The 18,966-nt window shown below is 47.8% G+C and overlaps 1 protein-coding gene across 10 annotated transcripts in view; it reads right to left on the bottom strand.

The window, feature by feature from the left end:
* SLC8A3 (solute carrier family 8 member A3) overlaps positions 1–2,294 on the bottom strand; it is a 113,108-nt gene extending 110,814 nt beyond the window's left edge. For 4 of the 10 annotated variants that reach the window (XM_064658282.1, XM_064658285.1, XM_064658283.1 and 1 more), the window contains exon 1: positions 1,730–2,293. The gene's annotated coding sequence lies outside the window, so the exon portion shown is untranslated. Of the gene's footprint in view, positions 1–1,729 lie in introns of all 10 variants that reach the window. The other 6 variants (XM_064658289.1, XM_064658292.1, XM_064658281.1 and 3 more) reach the window with 5 other exon arrangements.
* Positions 2,295–18,966: the final 16,672 nt, after the last annotated feature.

The raw sequence follows: 18,966 nt of genomic DNA, 5'->3' as shown, positions 1-18,966 counted from the left end.
TTCTATTTAGGAAACAAATATCGTTCCAGTTGAACACAGAAGCATGAACATAAGCACCACTGGCTCCCCAGACCATGATCAGAGTAAACAAATGTTTTCAACAGCAGTGGATGGAGCAGGATGAGGGACTCCCTAGAAATGTGTATGCCATAGGGGAGTGATGCCTCTCCCCGCTGCACCAAACCTAGAGAGCACTTTCAAGGCCTCTGTGTCTCAGCAGTTCCCCAAAGCCAGCTCTGGTCTCTAGGGTCTCCTGCTAGCCTCCCAGAGAGCATGGGATGAGTGCTCCTGAATGGGAAGGTGCTACCAACTGTTACCTAAGTCTTCCAGCCCTGTCCTCTCCACAAATAAAAAAACAGCTTGACAAAATCAACCTTTTGCTTCATAGATGTGAGGAACTAAAGGAATATACATATAAAAACAAGGAGGGGGAGGATGTGCGTACAGCATCCCTTCTCACCTCAACTGTTCCTCCAGTGTCTCCCCTTAAATCTGAAACAGATTTTTAAGGTGAAATCCCCAGAACAAAGCCAGGGATAAATCAAGAAGTCCGGAACCCAACCATTACACTACAGCTCCATTGGAGGGGGCAGAGGGGGAAATGGCCATGGCCTCACGTTTTAGAGTATCAGTAAAAAAAAAAAAAAACCCAAAACAGTTGCAATGGTTTCATCTCTCACCCAGAGTGATTGATACTTTAGATACAGGTGAAAAGCACAAAACCCTGAAGCAAGGCTGGGAGAGACTAAGAGTATGAAACCACCCCACATATGGGTCAGCTCTCATGCGTGCGCATGTATATGTGTGTGTGTGTGTGTGTGTGTGTGTGTGTGTGTGTGGAATTCCTCTCCCCCTGCCATGGGGGGCTGCGGGCCCGCCGGCAGCCCCGTGCCCTATTTAGGGCAGCGCCTGGCGCAGCGGCTATATTTGACACCCGGGGTAAACAAGCCGCCCCGGCGGACGGAGCGCGACAGCTGCCCGGGACGGCGCCCCCGGTGCCCCCAACCGCGGCCGGGGATGGCCCGGCACGGACTCCCCCGGCGGGGAAAAAAAAAATTAAATAAAAAAAAGGAAATTTAGGGGGAAAAAAAAAAAAAAAAAAAAAAAGGGAAATTTATAGCACTGCATGAGAGCCGCTTCCCTCGCCTGGCAGCCCCGGGCAGAGCCGTTCCCCCGGGGCCCCCGGCATCCCTGCGGGCCGTGCCGCGCCTCCGAACCGGGGCACCCCCGCCCGGCGGCGGGAGGGATCCCGGGGCCGCCGCGCGCGGTGCCGCGGGACCGGGCTGGTGCTGCCGCGCACGCCCCGCCGGAGCCCGCCCGCTCCGCCAGGCCCCGGCCCCGCAGCGCCCGGCCCGGCCCGGCCCGGCGCCCCCTCCCCGCCGCGCATCCACCCCGCAGCGCCCGCTCCGCGCCGTGGGCAAAGCCCTGCCTCCGCAGCACAAACACACACACGCACACACACACACGCACACACACGGGCACGGAGCCGCCGTGGCGCCGGGAAAACAGCAGGAATGAAGCGAGCTCCCAGCACCTCGGCAACGCGAATTCCCCCCCTCCTGGGAGATGAGCCCGCAAAGAGCCCTCGCCCCCTCCACCCCCACCCCACCCCAGCACCCCCCGCTCCACGGCCATTCCCGTGCAAGGCATGGAACCCCGCTTGGCAGCAGGACACTTGCCCGCCAGCCTCGCGTCTCCCACGGAGCGGGGGTGGCAACCCCTTACTTACCCTTTCTGGCGGCTTTCCTGACTTTTTTTTGGAGGGTCGGGATGGGGGATGGGGGAGAGGGGGGCTCCGCTGGCTCCCCAACACAAATCCTTCCGGTTCCTAAAGGGAGCTCATCGCATCTCTCGGTGATTCACCGACGGTGTGTGTGGGTACGGGGGGGTTCGCCTTTGCATGTCAGTCCAAGTTGCCTCGCTCGCTACCAAACCTGTGCTCCCTTTTGCAGCTGTCAGGGAGAGCGGGGAGGTGCATCTGGAAAAGGGGGTGGGGGTGGAGGTAAAATGTTGATAAATCCACCAGCCTTGATCTTCAGCTCCGTGCGGTGGAGTTTGGGGAGGGAAGGGAGATCTGGCGAAGGGGGAGGAGGGCGAGGAGGACGGAGATGAATGGGGGTCGAGGGAGGGGGGAAGAGAAAATGGATTGTACCCCAGATTGCCACTGAATCTGCTGGGCTTCCCCCACTCCCGCGCTCACACCATCGGGGCTCGGTCCAGGCTTCCCAGCATTACGGTGCACAGCAGAGCGCTGAGCCTGATTTCTGGGAGCCAGCGAGGTTTGCACAACTGCAGCAAGAAGCCAAATCAAAAAGCCAATCTGCGAGCCTCCAAACTCCACGTCACCTATCAGCTGGGAGCGAGCGCTGCAACAGAATTACAAGCCATGCATATTTATTCCTCTGAATCCAGGGGGGGATTTTCAGATCGTTTAAAGCAAGGCACGGTGAAACCAAGGCAAACCCTTTCCAAAATAAATGAAGGCAGAGCACGTCTTGCATGTAACACGCACACACACACACACCTCTACGAGATCTCCGTCAGTATATACAGATAGAGATATACACTCACAGAGCGGGGATCACTCCTGTACCCTCCAAGTATATTGACTTGACTTTATGTATTTCAAGGAAGGGAGGGGAAGAACACGGTGGGTGAGCCTCAGAAAAGACGATATTGATTGCATATCTGAAATTTAAAGCATCTGCCAAACACTTCTGAGAGATTAAATATAGGCAATATAATTGCACACACAGAGTTGGTCCCTGTGTGCTTTGAAGCTGTGTGCTTTGGTTTATACTTGCAGAAACCACCCGGCTATTTTTTTTCACCGAAGTCAAATAACAGGTTAGGAGACAGCAAGTCATTTTAGGGTAAAAAATACATGTTGCCTCTAAAGTTGTTATTTGACTTTGGCAGAAGACAACTGGGGGCTGGTTTCCAGAACCGTGGAACAGGGCAGTAGCACAAGACACATCATGGTATTTGCACATAGATTTGTCTCCCCTTGTGATCCTCTCTGTTTCCACCACAGCAGTTATGGGCAGACATGTGCCTCCAGAAGATTTACCTTCTGGCATGGCTTCTCACTTCTTTGAAGCCCAGGTACTACAAGGGAACGATCCATGACATGGGGCTATCCTGCCACAGAATGGTTTGTTTCATCCTCCAGAGAGAAGCTGTCCGCACTCCGTTTGTCCCCAGTGATTCCCCATACCCCTGAGGTGATGAGGGCACAAAAGCTTCCTGTCAAGACTGGAGCACATAAGCAAGTGCAAACCATCCCTGTCAAAAGCAGCTGAATAAACTGCCATGAGAAACCTGAGCCCGAGTCCTACACTGGGCAAGAGCTCTTACCTCAGGCAGGCAGAGGCAGCAAACATACAAAGAGAGAAGCGGAAAGGGCAGCAGAACACTTACTGGGAGGGTGACATGTAGAAGAGTTGCACCTGCTTCATGCTGCCCAAAATGGATAAGAAAAGCTGCAAATGCGCTGTGGTCCCTTGCAGGAAATCACATACCACTAAGTCCCTGGAAGTCAGCCGGTAGGTTCTAGTTATGGCTCCACAGGGCAGCCTCTGACCTCACACCTCAGCACAGAAAGGATCCAGAGACCTGGAAAAGTAGTTATCCATACTGTCTGGCTACTTATTTATATTAGTTAGAGAAGGGCATGGAAGCCCAGAGACAGCAGGGCAGCCAGAGGAGGCCACACAGGGGACACAGTTGGTGCAAACGAATATGAGATGGTGGCACAGAAGAGTACAGAACATCCCATGGGTCCCAGATTCAGCCTTTTATCTCCCCAAATGCCACCTGCCACTCCTGGTGTCCCCAAATAACCCAAGCAAGGCAGCATACCAGGTAAGAACGTGGTATGGGAAGCATATGAGCCAAGGGACATGGCAAGATCTAACACGTACTTAAGTGCCTGAGCTCAGGGAGCTGGCCAGCCCCGCACAGGGCTGTAAGCCTGCATGATGCTCCTGTGTGATTTCAGGGAGGCAAAGGGCTTCCCAGTGCTTGGGGGAACACAGGCACATGTGCTTGTGTGGCCTAAGGCATTAAAGTACCCAGCAGTCTCATCGGAGCTGTGGAAGAGCTCTTACTGACATCAACACATAAAATCAACATCACAGCATCGATGGCTGAAATCCAGGACTGGGTGGATGCAGGAACTCTGGCACTGGCCTGTGTCACCTGATCTCCAGGTGGCCTCCTCCAGACCTCACACCCCTGCCAGTGAGGACAGACCCCAAGGGTGGCAGCTCTCCAGACACCTCCAACACAGAGCAAAGGAAACCACCCCAGCTGGCACAGGGAAACTTTCCCAACCCACATCTCATCATCAGGCAGTTCCAAACAACTGCTTGTGTTTAAGGCTCAGCAAGAGTGGGTCTGGAGCTGGGGAACTGCAGTAAAAAATGCTCGTCAGGAGGAATAAGCCTTGGGGGCAAAACACAAATTTACAGTTGACAATAACTTAAGACAGACAGAGCTCTTTATGGTACACAGATGTTTTGCTTCACCTCATCCCACTACATAAAATCATGCCTAATACACTTAAGAAACGCTCCCAGGCATTTCCCTCTTCCCTTCCCTTCCATATGGGCCTGATCTTACATTGCTCAGCTCAGGCAGAAATTTTTCATCATGAGAGGGAGTATATGAAATTTTTTATTTCCTTCATCTTAAAGGTGTGCTTGCAAGGTACTAACCTGGGATGAGAGCAACCAAACCCTTTATATAAAAATACTATTAAAAATTTAAAAAACTCAGTCTCCAACCCGACAGACTCAACAGCAGGGAAACCCGAACCTCAAAGCCGTCAGAAGGGAAGAGGGGCGAAGACCTTTCCTCCTTTCTTCTTATAGCCTGGCTTACGTAAAAATCATAGGGAATACCGGATAAATCTGGGCACTTCCTTGGTTACAAACTGGTCACCAAGGAAGGCCTAGACTAAACTACCACAAGTATATTACTCAGGGTTGTGTCCAGATGGCTTTTGAATATCTCCAGGGAAGGAGACTTCCCAACCTCTCTGGGCAACTGTTCCAGTGCTCAATCACCCTCGCAGTAAAGAAGTTCTTCATAAAAGCACTGGGACTTTTCCTGTAAACAGTTGGGACCTTAATCCTTCTCTCTAACTTGTCTCGAAGCTCTTGAGATTTGAAGCAGAACAAGAAATGCAGGCTTTCTTCTTCCTTTCCCTGTCCACCTAAAACTAGTGAAGATTTTTCTAATTTAATCCATAGTTTCAACATCTCATGACTTGAGCCTTCTGCTGGCAACCATGCTGATAATAAATATGCTGACAACAGAATGTAGCTGATGGCAGCGCTGTTCGTAAAGACAGTGTGCTTAACAAGGATTGACTTGCTCTGCCAGGCCAACAGCATCTATTGACATAAAAACCTGCCAGTGGCCTACAAGTTCCAGAGGAAACTCTGGGAGGTATTAGTTGGGTCTGAAAGGACCTCTTCCTTCCTCTTCATTCATCAGCTGTGCACTCAGCACATATGGGTAAGAATTTTACACAGTTGCCATCCAAAGTTTCAGGTGGATATGGCCACGTTACTGTTTTATTATGGCAGACATTATGAGCTGTAGGTTTGGCTACGCCTTGGAAAGTTTCTACCTGAGCAAGGCCTTCGGAATTGCTCCCACTATTGCTGTCCTCCTGCAGTCTTCCAGCCCTTGGCCTAATGACCCAAGAATGGCCACAAACACTATGTACATTGGCCCCTGTTCCTTGAACACAAGCAGACCGAGTGCTCCTGACCTCAAGTTTGTACCTAAGGGCCTGGCACAGCCCCCTTCTCTCACTCAAGATTTCATCTTGGTGAATCTGTGTTATGTTTTGGGCTATTTTTCCATAGATTTTCTTTTCTCCCTCATCAGCTTTCATCAGGTGCCTGCTCACATTTGTGTCAGAAGGGATGAGATAACGTGACATTTTATTAGTATGATGCATTTACAGAGCCTTGAAATAAAGTTCCAAATCTGAGAAAAAATTATTTTCTAGAGGAAAGAGGAAAGGAACCACCATGTAGAAGGCAGCTACAAGGCTATCCATGATTACAGAGCAAATGAACCCAGTTCAAATGTAAAATTCTGTGCTTTATTTTTTCCCCCCATAAAAGCCTGCTTCGCAAACATGGCTTGAGCTGGGCTTTACACATACATCCTCAACAGTGTGCAAATTCTTATAAGTCATGGGACACCTGGGACAGTCCATGCACTCTTCATGGCACTTCCCATAACCAGTGAATAATTCCTCTACAGATCCTAGCAAATGGGTTTTTGCCACAGATGGACAAGGATTCTTTGTGTATCCTTTGTGCACTGATCAGAAAGGAGCAAAATACCTATTTAATCTTTTGGTCCACAGATGTGGCTGCGATAGGTGTAGGTTACAATAAGATCCTCTAGTCTCAATGCAGAGCTTCCCAGGAGTTTAAGTTTAGGGTCAGAGACAACGTTCCTCAGGTCTGGCTTATAAGGAAGGGCCATTCTTTGTGCAATCATCTTCATCATCGCAACTGAGTGCAGAACAATGCAGAGACAAGCCCACATGTAGGTGACTGATACCACAAACATGTCCTGGTCTGGGTTTGCCAAGGGTTTTCTGTGCAAGTGAACATGGACCTTAGGCAACTTTACACAGCATTCAGAGACCATTTACAAACCCCCAAAGAATAAAAAACAAAAAACTTGACTAAAGATAGCAACCAATCATTGGGAGTCCCAGGCAAGTCAAACCCTTGAAAACTTTTGATGAGAAGTGACATCTTCCGAAGAATCTACGTGACAATGGAAAGTGAGGGCACACCTCACAACCAGATTTTGATCATGGTGGAATCCAGGACACATGTTATTTCCAATGTTTTCCATTTTAGCATTGGTTTCAGAAACTAGGTTGATCCATAGATGGACCACTTCAGGGTGCAGAGACAGTGGACATTTGTGGTGGAGCATATCCACCGCTCAGGACAAATACCAGGGGTTTGTCCTGGCAAGCCAGTGCATCCTGGGGCAGGAAACAGGACTAAATCAAAGGGGATTTTTTCAGCATTCTAAATGCCATCCACAGGTGGTGTTCAGGGGGACCTTCTCAGGTTGAAGAGTTCTGAGACTTCTTCTTTTTGGTGTCTTAGAGCAATAGCTTAATAGCAACTCTATTACAAACTAGGTTATATGTTTTTTGAGGGGTTTTATAAGAACAACTTTTTCTAGAAAGGACCAGTGGGACTCTACAGCTTACAGCATCAGGGTATGTGCCAGGACAAAGGGCACATTCAAAAAGTCCGTTTCAGCTGCAGTGACTCGTAATGAGCAACCAACAACAACACTGCCGGTGATACACCCTTTTCTCAGCCACAGAAGGCTCAGATTATAGCAGAGCATTGGATCTGCTCCTCTCCCTGCTCCCACTGAGGACTGAGGAGCCTTGCCTCAGAGGAGGAGATTTGGTATGATAGACAACAGCAACACAAATTAACATGGCAAGAAGCCTATAAGCACATCGGCACATTCTGATCAGTTCTCACACGTGTCTTACAGAGGATTTAGCTCACAAAGTTGTCAATTCATTTAACAGCTTCCCAAAATAATTTTGAATTCAAAAAAATCAATAGGAAAAGTTCATTTTTCATTGATTTTGAAACCCAACAAAGACAAAAATCAATTGTACCTCCACCACTCTGGTTTCCCTGTTAAACACTGGCACCAAGATTTTTTTTCTGCTTCCTGCACCACCTGCATGAAAAAAAAAAAAAAAATCCATGTTTCTTAAACTAAGCCAGTGCTTCATGGAGAGGAGGATTCACAACAATTCTAGAGCAGTAGCTGGTGCTCCAGTCAGGCACCAACACAAGCTGGCTTTCTTGCACCTCTTTCAAACTTTTCCCTCTGCATCCTATGCCTGTATCTTCACATTCTGGATAAACCACTCCCTGGCCAGTGGGCTTGCTAACAGGCTAAAAGTGTGCTGTAATGAAAAATAGTTGGGATTATGTTATTTTGCACCCACCTACATGAGCAGTGCCTGGCATGGGGTTGTGGGTGCTCAGCTCATGGGCAGAAAATGCTGGTGTGGCTGTGGGTGCCCCTGTCCTTAACTTCACAACAGCTTCTGGTGGGCCTACAATCAAGGTTTCATACTATGATTTGTCTCCACTTTGAGCATGCAAAATGCCAGAGCTGATGGTCTCCAACTTCAGGGGATGTTACCAGGTAGCATAACTACAGACCTTGATAGCACTGTCCAATGGGGATAACAATAAATGCTGGATAAAGATAGAATAAAATTTTACAATTCCCCTACAGTCAATGTAATAATTTTCTTAGCAAAACAGCTGAGACCTACTAAAAAAAAAAAAAAAAAACAAAAAAAAAAAAAAACAAAAAAACAAACAAACCACAAACCAAAACAGTTAGAAGAAAGCTGTGCTTCCCTCTAGGAGAATCCAAAATCCTGGTTTATAAAAATCAGGAGGGAAAAAAAGAATTTTAAAGTAAATTAAGATCATCAGTTAATGAAAATTAACAGTTTAATTAAAAGAGTGAGCAGCTTGTGCATGGAGAGACAGGAAAGATGCATCCGTCTCTAGGATACACGTGGCTTCTGTCCAGGTCTGTCAGGATCCAGGAAACACATATGGGATGAGCACTTCTGGTACAAATCTGTCCCCAGACTGCTCTGTTGGTGGTGGTAGGAGAGAGACAGTCTCCTGGGAAGAGGCCTGCCATTGTGACACCACACAAGGCCTGCCATCACCCTCAGCTGAAGGCTTGCCTTTAAATATGTAGTTATGTTGCCAAATCATCCTTCTGATACATGTAATGTTTTGGGATTAAGTGGATGATAAAACATTGGCTATCCCTTTAAGTATTAATTTATTCAGGTTCTCCTAAAAGTTGAGTTTACAAGAGTATTATCTCTTTTAAAGAAGATAAAAGTTTTAAAAAAGTGCACAACCACAAAAGGACTTAGGCACATGCAACATATACCTATATATGCTTAGATCCCGCTGAACACAGCCCACTTGCCGCAGGCAGGCCATCACAGCCCACAGAAGTCCCACAGGATTGCTCCAACAGCAGAATCCCACCCTCAGAGCAGTGAAAATAATTCAGATGGAAAGAAGTTAATTTGTGGAGGAGAAAGACACACTCAGCTGTATGTTCAAAAGATAGGGTGGTCTTCCAAAGCCTGGGTTTTCTTTCTAAAGGGGTTTCTTTTACACACAATATGTATTTTGTCCTGCATTCAGCCTCCGCCCTCTCCTCTGCCCCTTTCTGTACACTGTCTCCCACCTGCACCTCCCTCTCGCCCTTGCTCCTCTCACTACACAGCGTCTTTAAGCCCCTCTTTGTGTCATTGCTGTGGGGACATGGGTTTAGCTGTTGCTCTTTGTCAGCACATCACATGAACTGTGAACTTAGAATAACTCCCTCCTTCTGTCCACGATAACTGATTTGTATCCCATAATGTGCAGAAGCAGTTTTTTTCTGGAGATAACAGGGGGAATAACTTGAAATGGCAGAAGCACTTCAGCCTGGAGAGTCTTGAGCTGCCTATCTCGGGCTCTCAGGGTACTCCTGGCAGAGGGAGGAGCCAAAAATGGCCATTTTCCACAGGCTGTGTGGTTTCTCACATTCATTTTTGCACTGCTGGCCACCTTGCAGCTACAAAGCAGTATCTCCCACTTTCAGGAATCCCAGTCACAGGGGGCTCATAGCATTTTTTCCCAAATACACCAACCTCACCCCAAAGGCCAGGAGCAGGAACAACAGGTAGAAAAACCTGCCTCATCTCCACATGCCAGTAAGAGATTTGTCAGGGTTCACAGCTGCACCAGCCACCTGAACCACACTTGACAGGAGTGACCCAGCATCACTCAGTACAGCTGACAGCAGACAAGGCCCAGCTGGGAACACTCAGTGTCTCGCAGTCATCATCATGGCTAGGCTTCGCGAACGAAGATTTGGGAAGGCTCTATCCACATTTGCTACAGGCACGCTGGTGGCTTATGAGGCCAATACGTGACAGACATATCCAATTGCAAAAGGCACAGCAGAAAGACTCCTTAGATGGTGTATTCTGCAATACATGGTTCTTTCTGCGTTGCCTTTTTTCCTTGAGAGTGATCCTGCGTGTGTTCTCAAAGGAGACAGCAGAATCCTTAGGGTTCTCCCTCAAGAAGAACAAGGACTGGTTTGACAAAAACAACCAAGAAATCCAAGACTTGTTGAGGAAGAAGAGAACCGCCCACCAAGCACACCTTGCACTGCCGTCTCGCAGTAGAGCCCTAACATACCACGTGCTTCCTTTAGACTGGGCATTCCAAGCCTCTTCTTCCACCTTCCTAATTGCTCACAACTGGAAAATTAGGATTTTGGGAACTGCTACTTGGCTACAAAATTTCCAGCTAGCAGGTCCCAGAGCTACAGGAGGGACAGGTAGGTACTGCTGGCAGAGGAAGACCACACAGCCTCCTTGCCTCAGAAGCCCAGCCCAGAAGCCACAACAGGCAGGTATCACACATGCAGATTAAGTGCCAACCCCACAAGCCTTTTATAAAGGCTAAACCGTGGGAAAATGCCACTTACCTTAATGGGAAGAGCAGCAGAACCTGATGCAAACACCAGAGCTGAGAGAAGACTGAACCCCAAAGGCCAGCAGCAAGCGGGAACTGAAAGCAGAACCGTGTTCCCTTCAGGACCTGCCCTGGCGTGCCCCAGGAGGCCCAGCTCTCAGGCACAGAGAGCAGATGCATGCTCCAAGCAGGCTGCCTGGCAGTGTGGGAACAGGGTGGTGACAAGCTGCAGGTGGGGCCCAGGCCCCTGGGAGCAGGCTGCTTCCCTTCTGTGGAGGCCAGGTACCTCCCTTTGCCATGCCCTAGGTGTGTCCTGCAGGAGTCCCTCTGGGGTGACAGAGCCCTCACTCTTGTACTGCCACCACCCCCTCTCTTCTTGGGGACAGGAAGTCTCTGTGAATCCATATGAGCTCCCCAGACACTGCATCCATATGCTGTTCCCTGCCCCAGCCTGCACTCAGGTCATATACACTGCATCCAAGGTCCTCAGAGTCCTGGATTTACTTCTAAACTGGAAATCAAAGGTACTGACAATGCCAGAAGCAATTTCCAGGTACATCTCCTAGTCATCACCCATGCAGCAGAACAGGCTCCTGAGTTCCAGCAGCAAGCAGACCAAGTCACTTGACCAGCACCCAGGAGACCTGCTGGTCCCAGCCCTGCCTTAGCTTACTTGGGGAGCTTCAGCAGTGCCAGGCAACTCCTCAAATGCAATGGCAGTTACTGATCTCCCAAAGGCACTGCAAGGGCTAATTGCTTGACCCTTGGTTGTGATGTCCTCCAGAAGATGAAGGTGTAATTCAGCACACCCATTATGTGGCTCATTCCAGAAGTAGTACTTACTAGGCAAGGGAAATGGCATCCTAGGAGAAGCAAAGCAGCTTCCTTCACTAGCATTATGTCTTTGCTCACACTGCAAGAGCAGTAGGTCCTGCAGTGCTTGGATTTCCTTTCATCTAGTTCTGCTATGAACCACTGCACTCCCTCTTCAGCTGCTGTCCCTACTGCCATCCTCTCACTGGTTTCAGCTGCATCTGGAAATGGACTGAGCCCTCACTTACTCAGTATGGTTATATTCCTATGGTATTCCATTTAACGTCTTTCTAGTGCCTCTTCAAGTACTTTCTTGTTAGTGAGGAGTGGAGGGATGAGTCCATGCCATACAGGGCACAGACAGTGCTGTGACTGCTGCTAGAGACTAGGGACAGCCAAGCCATTGGCTGCTGCAGCCACCTCTGGGGAAAAGATCTAGGCTCCCCTCTTCTCAACTGGTTAGTGGAACATTAGCACCTTGGCATCTCCCCTCTGCACAGCACTATCCCATGGACCACCAGGCATCCAGGCTTCCAGGCTGCCACCCATCACCTACCACATTCAGAAGCCTGGCAGCAGGTCTCTGGCTAAGGTCAGAGACAGACCCACTGGTCTGTCAGTGGTCAGTCTTCACTCACCCAGGGGAGGTGAAGGGCATAGCTTCCACTTCACATGCTGTAGCGATTTTAATCCCATCCCTGTTAACAGGACACAGGGAAAAAATCACGCAATAGAGCCATGAGGTGAAGCTTATTTCATCATGCCTTCAGAAAGAGAGGAACCAGGGAACACCTTTTATCTAGCCTCTGCCTAGACAGTTTCCTCCTCATTTCTTTATTGGTGGTTTTACGGTTTTTTACTGCCTTAATGAGACAGAGCTGCTGCCATGTGGTATGGGGACAGGTTGCAAGAGCAGCTCCCTTGTTGGACTTGTTTGGTAGGTGTATTGAGATTTTAAGTCCTTTGTCAGCTTCCATGAACAATGAATGTGTGTTCAAAAAAGGGAAAAAATAAAAGAGAAAAAAAGATATTATTAGAAGGAGCAAAGCCTCAATGAGTCCCATCACTTCCCCAGCTGCTGCTGTGTCTAATCATTTTCATAGTGTATCAGGAAGTGTAAAATCACCGATTAATTTTATAACAGAGGTTTTTATCACAGAAGGTGGGGATGTGAAACCTCCCTCTCCTGAATGCAATTGCAGCTGTGGGTTCACTTTCAGCTACTGAGTCTTTCCCCTTACCCCAGGTACCACTGGGGAAGGAGATGAGAGAAAACACTCCAAAACAGGTCACCTATTTTCTTTGATGAAAACAGGCAGATGAGTGCCAGTCCTTGCTACAGAAACCTCCCAGGATGCTGAGGTACTGAGCAGGGGAAGTTCCCTTCACAGATTTCTCACCAGCACAGAAGTAAGTAAGACACATGCATGTTTCCTCTGGCTATTGCACATCTCAGCAGCAGCAAGGGCAGAGCTCTGAGCCTGGGTGCTCCGGCTGCGAAGCATTGAGCACTGAGACTCAGCCTCCAGGCATTGTCTGAACTGTCTGAGCATTCATGGCTCTTGGCCAGGTCAAGGGTCCCCACATCTTGTAAGACCAATTCATGAAACACAAACTCATGAACTCTGGACAGCTGGAGAACCTAAGGACAGTTTGCCCTCACCCACATTCAGAGCTGCCAATGTGAGACCTCTCCCTTACCCAATTTTACAAAGTGCAACAAGGTCCCAACCAGCCCGGTGTTACTGCAGGGCACAGAGGAAGGTGCGGAAAGCTTCCAGTCACTGGATCAGAGTACAGATTACAAGGAGATCAAGCCAAATCCTGATCCTATGGAAATCAGCTGGAACTTTGTCACTTTAAGAAGTATAGTCCACACCACTCTATGAGAGCTGCTGAAGAGCCATGAGAAGCAGTGCAGAGCAGTAGAGGGCAAGAAGCAAAGCATGCTGCATCTAACACCTTCCAAGGGGAATTCACAGAAGCAGAATGAAATTTGTACTCTGTTCAGAATGTCACAGCCACCAACCCCTTGTGGAGCATAATAGACCTTTAATGACAACTGCTGAGTTGATGCCTGCTACTAAAAGGCAAGATCACAAACAAACAGGTCATTGGTTTGCTCCTGACCTTGAACTGGACTGGAAGCTATTGCAGTCCCACTGGCACTGTCTCAGCCTCTCAACAAGAAGAGTACAACATGCACGGAGACCTCCTGACACAGCCTACATCCCCTGGTATGCTGCAGGTCCTCCTCCTTCACACACCAGCCTGGCACAAGGTCACTGTCCACCCTGGCATTACACTCTGTTTATTATTTAATGAACCTGGTGGGGAGGGGGCACAAACCTGGGGCAGCAACAATGAACCTGCTTCCCTGGCATGGAATGGTGTTAGCCAGCATGGGTGAAGTGACAATCCTACAAGGCACTGGCCTTGACCCTGTCCAGAAGAAAAAGCTAGACTGGGCCAGGTTAGCACACACATGGGTAAAGGTACGGCTTGGTTTCCACCAGTGTCCAAACTGGTCTGATCAGATCAGAACACTGGGATAGAGAAAAACCCTTGAGACAGGATACAAAACTAAATCAAACTTTTGTGGGCTAGGATGAAAGGGGAAGTACTTCAAAGTCTGCAACACATTAATTTTCCTTTCTGCTGTGGTTTTTCCTTCCCCCGTGTTTTAATATGATGGATCACCTGATAATGACAGGAGGTCGCTCTGACTGACATGTACACCCAGGATAAAGGAGAGGAGGAAATTGGATCTGAGGCTCTATACTGTATTTCCGTGAGTTCTGGAGCCACCAAAAAGAGACCCTTGGTCAGATTGCGAATGCCATCGCATTCCCAACAGCCGCAGACATGCAGTCGTGTGTTCAATTTCCTGCCGCCACTCATTGTGTCCAGAGCACAACCAAAGAACAGGAATATGAAGTGCATCTGATTTAGAGATGTACACCAATTAGGCACAAACTCTGGCTACAGTAGGAAATTGAACTCTTGAAGAAAATGGTTTTTACCAGGGAGCCTCCTTGTCCTCTCCTGGCCTTCCCCATTCTGTGTTGTCTGGGGCTTAAGGTCACAACAATTGCCTCTTTCACCAAGAGAATTGTTTTAGTATTTGCTTTTCTAGCCCCACTTTTTCTGTCCACTGTGAGGGAAGCTCTTTCAGAGTGCACTGAGCCCCTTTCCCTCTCCCTTCCTTCCTGTACCAGCTGCTCTGGGCCACAGTGGAGGTAATACACTGAGCACACCAGTGTGAGTTGCCTTCACTCTGTTGCCTCCTGCATCCTACAGGAAAAGCTGCTTTGTTTGCTGAAGGGAGTGGGACCATAACAGGGCAGGGGTAGATTTTCTAATACATGACAAAATCTCCCTTGGATTCAGATCTGGCCTCACAGGAGCTATCAGAACACTGGGAATCTGTTCCTGTTGTGGGCTTTGCAGGGTCCTCAAAGTCAAATCCCATCACATGCTTCTTCAGCTGTTATGAAGTCAGGAGGACACTCTTCTTGAAGGACTGTGAGATTGCAGGTGCAAAGACAGCTGCGATGTGGCAGTGGGGCACTAAGTTCTGGATCCTACCCTACTGATATTTTGAAGGAGATAGAGCCTGTGGATCCCAGCCTGAAGGCATCAGTAGCAATACCTATCTCTGAACTGACTCAAACAGCTTCATATCCCAGAGGTTTTGGAGTCCAGACCCTGGTTCCCAGTCTTCACTAATCCCTTACTATGGACAGCTATTTGTACTTCTAGACTGCAGCCTGAACAAAGATAGATGTAGTGAAATACTCAGGAGAGGTTTTTGCTCAAGTACAGCCAGGCAGTCCTAAGCAAAATACCCAGAATATTTCATTAAAACAGTATTTTAATTTTAGATCTATGGGGCTGGACAAGCATCTGAACATGCATGAGTTTAAATTGCTTCCCAACTTTGCAGGATCTATGCTACATCTCCCTGGAAAGCTATTTTAATTGCCACACCACCTGGAAAACCACCCAGCAACAATATTCTTTGCCTTGCTGGTCCATCAGGCTGGACTGTACAGACAAGATATTGATGCAGCAACCTGATGTAATCAAAAGCTATAAAAGGCAAAGCAGTAAATCGTTTTGATGCAAAGTCTGTATGTGCACTTAGCTGTTTTTTATGTTTTCCAAAACATCCAATAAACAAAATTGCATTTAACTATTAAGAGTCACACAGCAATTTTCCTTGCAAAGCTTGTGCTCTCACAGTGGGTGATGGTAGGAGAAGTAACATGGCTTGGAAGTAGGTCAAGAAGTGTCCAGAATTGGGAATTATTTTACCTTTTTTCTTCTGCAGATGAGTCATCTGAAACATCTCACTGTTGAGCACAGCTTTTAGAAAAGGTAGCTCTAACTTCTCCTAGCATTAAAGAGTCAACCATATTCTTTCCTGAGCTTTCCCACAGTGCTCTTAAGACTGACCATCAAGCCCACTTAAAAGACTTAAATGAGATATGCAGCTCTGAGGAAAGCTTGTGCAAAGCTAACTGGAAATGAAAGGTTAGGTCTGTCTCTTACAGCACAGTTAGAACCATCAAGAACTGCCCTAAAGGGCAAGAGCTGCCTGGGCAGAGGCAGAAATGTTGGCTGCAGCTTTCCTCATGAGCAGAAAACTGCCATTCCCCAGAGCTGCAAGTTCAGGTAAGCTGAAGAAAAGCACACAAGGGCAGTAGCAAAAGAGCCTCTTGCTAGAGGACCACGAGGCTACAGTCCTCTCCAAAGCACAGAAGTGGGTCATGGTCCCCTCCCTGCTAGGGACTCTGTATTTCAGCACAACCCATAGAAACACAAAGCCCCCTTACATATTTCAAATACTCTAAAGTGCATTTTTGTTCATGAGATGAGCTTTGCTTTTTCTTTGTATCTCAAGACTCCAGTTTCCAAATAAGAAATCAGTTGAGATATACAGAGGGTAAATGAGATCAATAATTCCTATCATCTTTTAAAGTGACTAAAAGACAGCTGAGAACCTGGAAAAAAACATAGATTAGGCAAAAACTGAGGCATTTTCTCATTTTACCTTCAACTATATTCCTGAGAAGCAAGGGAAGAAAATGTCTCTACATACCTGGCCTTAGCAATAAGACAAACTCTGAGGCCTTAGGAGAGAGAAAACAGTACCAGCATTTCAGGGTTTCCTTAAATATTGTGGACCACCTCACCAGCCTCCTCCCAGAAGATTCATGGCAGATTAGTGCTATTGAACCAGCCATGTCTGGAGGTGGGTGGTTGGTGGCCAAGTGTCCCTGACAGCTGTGGAGCTAGTTTAACTTACCCCAGCTGAAAATTTTCCCCATTGGCTGACATTTAACTGCCCTGGTTTTTCCAGGATTTATCAAGAAGTCAGGCACTCAAGGTGACTCATCGCCAGCTAAGCCGAAGCCAGCAAGAGCTGTCACACTGCGCAGTACTCTGGCTGCCCAGGGGGGTTGTCAGTAATGCAGTGACCGGATCCTCCCCTGTCTTAACAACTTGGGCATCAGCAGTGTGTTGCAGGGCATCACTCAGGTTGAATAAACCCCTCCTATGCACGAGAGGTGTGGATGATGAGGAGCCTCTCTGTCCGTATTGCAGTGGGGCAATGTTCTTAACCTTCATAACATTCGTAACACTGCAGCAAAATCCAGTTACACCAGGGCACCTACCGAGCAGTCCAACTGTCTTGCATGCAGCTATGCCAGGATAAATAGGAAGAAAATCCCTAACTGTAATCACCTGTCAAATATCTTGCACCGCCCCTTCCCCCACTCCCTTCCATTGCCTTTATAGCCTGTTTCTCTCCCTGTCAGCCTGCTCTTGATTCTCCGTGGATTTGTATATAAGGAGGATGAAGCTTTTGTGTGAGCAGATGAACCGCAGGCAGCAGACCATTACCCACAGAGCCTGAAGGAGGAGGTGGCATGTACACCCAAAGGAGCTGGTCAGCTACAGGCCCTTCACCACCATGCTTCAACAGTGCACTCTTGTCTGCATTCAACAGACATTTTACTCCATGGGCCCTTTTCTCCTTCTAGTCCCAAACGCCAGGCTTGGACCATGGGCATTTCTCACTAGAGGGCAGCAGGGTGCATTTAGAGATGGATGCATCATCCATCCAGAGCCAGCTGGGCCAGAAATCATCCAGTCCTGTGGATGCCCGAGAACAATAAATAGGACAATACACAGGCCATGGTTTGGATGGTGCCACCACTAGAGCCCACACGTGGGGCTGGGAAGGAGCTGGCCCAGGGAAGACCTGGCCATGTGGGCAAAGGGAGGGCTTTGCATTTGGAATTATGCCAAGAGGTCCAGGGCAGCACTGCCTGACATTAATATGTTTGGCACAGCATTAAAAGAGGAGGAAATGGAATAGGAGGCCAAAGTAGCAGCCTTGATGTAGCACATGAAAGGAGACATTTGCTATCAGATCAGAGACAAGGAGGCACCTCTGTAAAAAACAACACTTGAATGGCTGCTGAACAGCTGTGCGATGGGCAGGAATTTAGAAAGAGCTGCTTCTCATTCAAAGACACACACAAACCTGCCTTTCCCTGGCTTATTTCAGGCAGAGGAGTTATGCAGGAAGGAGATGTGGGGTGAAGCTGTGTTCAAACAGAGCTACTAAAAGCTGTGGAAAACTGAATTGAGTGCATAGGATGAATTGAACAATAGCGCTGAAGCAATACAAAGTTTGTCACTGGGATCTCTGGACTAAAAAAAAAGAAGTGGAAATTACTCAGTGTGGGGAGGCAATCCTTTGTTTGAATAGTTGAAACAGCATTTTTAGGTTTACTGTGAGAACTAGATCAGTACAAGGACACTGAACATAGCACTCATTTTGTAGGCCAGGGATCTTCCATTCCAGTGTAGGCTAGAGTGAGTGCCTGCTGCAAAGGCATATTTTTATATATATGGTTTGATTCTCCTTAAATTCTAGACATACTGTAGATGACACCATTAAATTATTCTTCAAGCTGGTTTGCACCTGGCTGCACCTAGTAGAGAGAAAATAAACTGTAAACTGCTTATTGCTGCAGAAAGAAAGGATATGTACCAGCCATGATGCAGTTCATCTTCTCCCAAGACTCAGAGAAAAATCTTTGTAAAACTACAAAACCACCCAGAGTCACTCCATCCACCACAGAAATGAAAGGATCTGAAGGAGCGCAGCAAATATTTCATTAGCCATAACCATTTGACCATGAAGAAGGCAACATCCAAATACCAGTGGGGGATATGTTTCTGCAGATAAAGTGGTCATTGGACTTGCCTAGGAGAAAGTTCGTAGGGGACCACGGGATTTTAGACCTCAAAATACCTGCATAGACAAGTGACATTTGGCAGGAGCCAAGAACTCGACAGATTGGCCTCGGATGGGAGCAACCAGCCTCTGGGACAATGCATTCTGAAACATGGCTAGCTTTCAGTAACTTAAGATGTTAAAATTAATATCTGATACTTTAAACTGATCTACACTATTTCAAGCAGAAGTTTTTGAGCCTGAGGCAGGGATTACTCAATGTGTTTAGATGGTGTG

Source organism: Pseudopipra pipra, chromosome 6 (genome assembly GCF_036250125.1).
Source record: "Pseudopipra pipra isolate bDixPip1 chromosome 6, bDixPip1.hap1, whole genome shotgun sequence".
Classification (NCBI taxonomy): Eukaryota; Metazoa; Chordata; class Aves; order Passeriformes; family Pipridae; genus Pseudopipra; species Pseudopipra pipra.
The sequence above is the reverse complement of the archived record's forward strand: the minus strand, read 5'-3'. Positions and strand labels throughout refer to the sequence as shown.